This window comes from Triticum aestivum, chromosome 6B, assembly GCF_018294505.1.
Source record: "Triticum aestivum cultivar Chinese Spring chromosome 6B, IWGSC CS RefSeq v2.1, whole genome shotgun sequence".
Classification (NCBI taxonomy): Eukaryota; Viridiplantae; Streptophyta; class Magnoliopsida; order Poales; family Poaceae; genus Triticum; species Triticum aestivum.
Window position 1 is genome coordinate 305,794,017 of NC_057810.1, and position 6,567 is coordinate 305,800,583.

The following is a 6,567-nucleotide window of genomic DNA, read 5'->3' on the forward strand; positions in this document are numbered from 1 at the left end:
GTGGTCTCCCTCCGTTCTCTATGGACCGAGCGCAGAAGCCCTCTTCTCTGAAGGTGCTCCCTGAGGAGAAAGCCCAAGTGAAGATGTTGATGGAGCGCGTAGTCCAGTTAGTTCGGGAAGGAGTGACGGGTATGGACCTTCTGGAGGTCTTTCTTAGGCGACGCATCCAGCCTCTTCAGTACCGAGGCCATTGCATGTGGCTGTACTGTGGAACTGAGGATGAGACTCGGATCCATCCAGAGGCAGTCGACGACGCCACACTGGAGAGGTGGATGGCCGCGGTCACTGGGAACAAGGACAACCCTCGAGGAGCCAGGAGGATTCCGCCACTCGACCATTCTAGCACTCCAGACAAGGTATGCCCACCTTATTTCCAATTGTATTCTTGCCATACTTGTTCTGCTTTTGCTGCAAATTGGTCGATTGATCTCTATCTTGCTGTCTGTCAGACCTTCACCGAACTATACTCGATGCCGAATGGAGCACAGACGCCGACTGAAGAGGAGGAAGCAAGTGGGGGCGAAAGCCAGGAGGAGTGGGACTCGGACGCTGCTGACGATGATGATGATGATGACTCCGATGGGGAGGAAGAAGAGGAGGAGGAGGAGGAGGAAACCGCACCGCCTCGCACGGAAAGACGATCGAAGCTCATTCATGACCCTGCGACTGAACGTGGCAAGGGGGTCGCGACTGTCGCGCAGTCGACCAAGCGCCCTCGGACCACTTCTCCGGCGCCGACTGAGAAGGCTCCGAAGCAATCTCGAACGGCGCCGTCGAAACCGGCGAAGGTCTTGCCAAAGATGAAGGTGTCGATTCCCACCATATCAGGGTAAAAATGCTATCTGAGTCTTCTTGCTCTACACGAGTTTATCTTTGGTCGACTCATGAGTTAACCGAATGATTATTGGAATTGCAGTGCTGCTACTTCTGATACTTCGGCCAGGGCTGACGATCATGAGATGGAAGATGCTGCAACCTCAAAACCTAGTACCACTCTCTTAATTCCGTTTTTTAGTCGATTGGCTCTTGGTCTCTAATTTTGATTCTTTTCTATAGCTCCATCCAATGTCGTTATCGCCCTTCCTGACGACGACGATGATGAGGAACCGCTGAAGCACAGGAGGAGCAGGAAAGCGTCTGCTGGCAGGGTGACTCAGGACGTGACAGCACCCGAGACACTGGTCGCGGAGGAGGAGAACACCACTCGGCACACCGTATCTTTCGCGGTGCCGTTGACGAGTGCTCACCCCGCGTCGTCGAGTGCTGCACAGCCTTCACTCTTCTCGACCCACTACGTCCCAGAGGACCAAGCCAGTGCTGCAAAAGAAGCGATACGCCAGGCGGGAGTCATGATGGAGCAGGTGAAGGCTATCCGGGACGCTAGTCAGGCAGCCTATGACGCCAGTTCTGCCCTTCAAAGCAACGTTCAGGTCAGTCGGTCATCGCCTGTTCTGTTAGGATATGATCTCTGAAAATTCTTCTTTCTGAAATCTGTAGTAGCCCTACACCCACTGGGTGTGTCGATTGAAATTTCGGTTTAGTGGGGGCACGCTGAGTGCACCCACTGGGTGTAGTCCCCGAGGCTATGGTGGACTGCTGGCAGTCGACCATAGGCTTTATAAGTTAAGTTCTTCCTTCATTCGACTAGGTCGAATGGATTTTCAGACCGGTGGGGGCACGCTGAGTGCACCCACTGGGTGTAGTCTCCGAGGCTGTGGTCGACTGCTGGCAGTCGGCTACAGTCTGAAGAATATGTCTCTTCTTTTTTTTTGCTGGTCGACTGGTCGACTCTTCCTTGATAGAACTAGTGGGGGCACGCTGAGTGCACCCACTGGGTGTAGTCCCCGAGACTACGGTCGAATGCTTGTATTCGGCTGTAGTCTTAGAAACGTATGATTTTTCCTTAGTCACTTGGAAGTGAACTGTTTTTGACATCCGTCGATTGATTCTTCGTAGAAATCCTGTGACCTTGCGGCTCGTTACACCGAGCTGGAGAACAAGCATATCCAGCTCGAGCTTGATCTGAAGCTGGTCCAGGAGAATCTGGCGAAGGCGAAGGAAGAAGCTAGAGGTATGTTTGGTGAGGCTTCCGACGACTGTCTTTGCCCCTTGTTTGATTCAAATTCTGACCTTGCTGCAACTTTGCAGGCAAAGTGAAGGAGGCCCAGAAGAAGAAAGACCTTGAGTTGGCTGAGATGCAGAAAACAGCTTTAGAGAAGACCAAACTTGCAGACGAGAAGTTGACTTCAGTCACCAGGCTTGAAGAAGAGAACACCAATCTGAAAGCTGCTCTCGCTATTGCCAACAAGGAGGTCAGTCGACTAAAAAGCGACAAAGTTGCTCTGAATGACAAGGCCAGTCAGTTGGCTGGGAAGAAGAATGATCTGGAGGCCTATCTTAGCGGACTCGCCAAAAAGTTGTTCCTCATGCTCGAAGGTAATCTTTTGCGCCAAACAATCGTTTTTACAGTGATCTTTCCATTCGACCATTGCCTTGACTCGGCGATTGTACTTGCAGAATTTTGCCAAAACTTTGAAGAGGAGACTGGTCGACTGGAACCAAACCTGGACCCCATCAATTCTCCGGTGAATGATGAAGTCGCCATGAACGTGTTCCGGCTCGAGTCTCGCGTTGCTGCTGTCACTGACTATCTTGCAAGGCTGAAGGTCGCCATTTCCCGCATCGACACTACGCTCTGGCCCAGGGAGACGCTCCCAAATGACCTCGAGTCTCTGATGACTCGACTAAACACAGTCCCTGGTCGAGTGCAGGAGTGGAAGAAGTCTTCTGCCAGGGGTGGTGCAGATGTCGCTCTGTGTCTGGCCCGAGTCCATTGCAAGGATGTACGAGAGGACAAGCTGGCGGCTCTTCGGGTGGCTAACACCAAGAAGCATGATTTCCGGTCTTTCATGGAGACTTTCATCGCTGCTGCCACTCGGATCACGGACGGAATTGATCTTGATGAGTTTGTTGCACCTTCTAGCCCTCCACAGGAGGGGTAAAAAACTTCTTGAGCTCGACACTTTAAATTTGCCTCGGTATGCCGAGTGATTTTGTAACCGATAAACCTTAACAGGCTTAGCACCTGAGCACTTTCGGTTCCGTTAGGTATTTATCCGAACTTGGATTCGACGTTCGAATATGCTTGCATTTGGCTTGAGATGTCTTTTGCAGGTTAAAGCAAGATGCTCATTGCAGTCGACTTGTTTCCCAATTTGCTTAGGCAGGCACTGGGCTGCGGCTAAGCCTCCGAGTGGGAGGCATGCTCCCCACTCGGTAGGATTTTTATAACTTAGGCGAACACTGGGCTGCAGCTAAGCCTCCGAGTGGGAGGTCTACTCTCCACTCGGCAGGATTTTTATAACTTAGGCGAACACTGGGCTGCAGTTAAGCCTCCGAGTGGGAGGTCTGCTCTCCACTCGGTAGGATTTTTATAACTTAGGCGAACACTGGGCTGCAGCTAAGCCTCTGAGTGGGAGGTCTGCTCTCCACTCGGTAGGATTTTTATAACTTAGGCGAACACTGGGCTGCAGCTAAGCCTCCGAGTGGGAGGTCTGCTCTCCACTCGGTAGGATTTTTATAACTTAGGCGAGCACTGGGCTGCAGCTAAGCCCCCGAGTGGGAGGTCTGCACTCCACTCGGTAGGGTTTTCACATTGTACTTGTGGCGTAGCTCGGAGGAGAAGGTCGCAGTCGACCTGCACCTCGTCTTCCTCGCTACTGCACGTTGTACTTGTGGCGTAGCTCGGAGGAGAGGGTCGCAGTCGACCTGCACCTCGTCTTCCTTGCTACTGCCCGTTGTATTCGAACTTAGGCGAGTACTTGGACTGCAGCTAAGCCTCCGAGTGGAAGTCTGGCTCACCACTCGGTAGGATTTTATTGAAACTTAGGCGAGTACTTGGATTGCAGCTAAGCCCCCGAGTGGGAGTCTGGCTCACCACTCGGTAGGATTTTATTGGAACTTAGGCGAGTATTTGGACTGCAGCTAAGCCTCCGAGTGGGAGTCTGGCTCACCACTCGGTAGGATTTTATTGAAACTTAGGCGAAACAGATTCGCAGCTAAGCCCCCGAGTGGGAGTCTGGCTCACCACTCGGTAGGATTTTATTGAAACTTAGGCGAAACAGATTCGCAGCTAAGCCCCCGAGTGGGAGTCTGGCTCACCACTCGGTAGGATTTTATTGAAACTTAGGCGAAACGGATTCACAGCAAAGCCCTCGAGTGGGAGTCTGGCTCACCACTCGGTAGGATTTTATTGAAACTTAGGCGAAACGGATTCGCAGCTAAGCCCCCGAGTGGGAGGCTGGCTCACCACTCGGTAAGGATTTTTTTTACAAACTTAGGCGAAACGGATTCACAGCTAAGTCACCCACTGAGGGGGGGATTTTTACTGAATAAATAAAAGTGACAAAAATCATTGGGGAAATTATGACACTATTATCTTGCAAAATATGGACTACGGAAATACTTTTATTACAACTCATCCGAGTGAAAACTTAAGTGTAAAATGGGCGGAGTATCTCCGCGTTCCAAGCTCGGGGCTCGTCGATATTGTGCTTGACATTGTAGAGACGGTACGCTCCGTTGTGGAGAACCTTGGTGACGATGAAGGGTCCTTCCCAAGAAGGAGCAAGCTTGTGTTGTTTCTGCTGGTCCACTCGGAGAACCAAATCTCCTTCCTGGAAGACTCGACTCTTCACGTTTCTGGCGTGGAAGCGTCGCAAATCTTGTTGGTAGATGGTCGATCGGATCAGAGCCATCTCCCTTTCTTCCTCTAAAAGGTCGACTGCGTCCTGCCGCGCTTGTTCCGCTTCAGCTTCGTTGTAAAGCTCAATTCGAGGAGCATTGTGGAGAAGATCACTCGGCAAGACTGCTTCAGCTCCATAGACCAAGAAGAATGGAGTTCTTCCGGTCGACCGATTAGGCGTGGTCCGCAGACCCCAAAGCACTGAGGGAAGTTCGTCGACCCATGCTCCAGCCGCATGTTTGAGATCACGCATCAGTCGGGGTTTCAATCCTTTGAGGATTAAGCCATTGGCTCGCTCCGCTTGTCCATTCGACTGTGGATGGGCGACCGAAGCGTAGTCGACTCGTGTGCCTTGAGACGTGTAGAACTCTCTGAATTCCTCCGAGTCGAAGTTTGATCCATTGTCTGTGATGATGCTGTGCGGGACTCCATATCTGAATATTAGTTCTCTGATGAAGCTAACAGCAGTACCGGCGTCAAGGTTCTTGATGGGTTTAGCCTCGATCCACTTGGTGAACTTGTCGACTGCCACCAGTACATGCGTGAAACCGCTTCGACCTGTTCTCAAGGGGCCCACCATATCCAACCCCCATACTGCGAATGGCCAGACGAGTGGTATGGTCTTCAAAGCTGACGCAGGCTTGTGTGACATGTTGGAGTAAAACTGACATCCCTCGCACTTGTCCACTATCTCCTTTGCCATCTCATTCGCCCTTGGCCAGTAAAATCCGGCTCGGTATGCTTTGGCCACGATGGTCCGAGAGGACGCATGATGACCACAGGTCCCCGAGTGGATATCATCAAGGATTATTCGACCTTCTTCTGGCGTTATGCACTTCTGACCGACTCCCGTTGCGCTCTCTCTGTATAGCTGCCCCTTGATCACAGTAAAAGCTTTGGATCGGCGGACGATCTGTCGAGCCTCTTCTTCGTCCTCTGGGAGCTCTTTCCTTAGGATATACGCGATATATGGAACTGTCCACTCGGGAGTGATCACTAAAACCTCCATGACCAAGTCGACCACCGCTGGAACTTCAACTTCAGTCAAATCTGTGGCACTCTTGGGCTGCGGAGCTTCTTCAGTAAAAGGATCTTCTTTGACTGATGGAGTATGGATATGCTCCAGGAACACACCACTGGGAATGGGTTCTCTTTTGGAACCTATCTTCGCCAAATCATCAGCCGCTTGATTTTTCAGTCGGGGTATATGATGGAGCTCTAACCCCTCAAACTTCTTTTCCAGCTTCCTCACTGCATTGCAGTATCCAGTCATAGCTGGGCTTCTAACGTCCCACTCCTTCATCACTTGGTTGACCACCAAATCTGAGTCGCCATAAACCATAAGGCGACGGACGCCGAGTGAGATGGCCATGCGCAACCCATACAAGAGGGCCTCGTACTCTGCCTCATTGTTGGAGGAGTCAAAGTGAATCTGGAGCACATATCTGAGCCTATCTCCTCTGGGGGAAACTAGGACAACCCCAGCACCGGAACCATTCAACATCTTAGAGCCATCAAAGAACATGGTCCAATGCTTCGAGTGAACTTCAGTCGGCTGCTGTTGTTCAATCCACTCGGTAAGGAAATTTGCTATTGCTTGGGACTTAATGGCTTTCTTTGCCTCAAACTTGATATCAAGGGGAAGGAGTTCAATCGCCCATTTAGCCACTCGACCAGTTGCATCTCTGTTGTGCAGAATCTCTGAAAGTGGAGCGTCGCTGACGACTGTAATGGAATGATCAGAGAAATAATGAGCAACCTTCTTCATGGTCATGTAGATCCCATACACAAGCTTCTGATAATGAGGGTATCTTTGCTTGGAT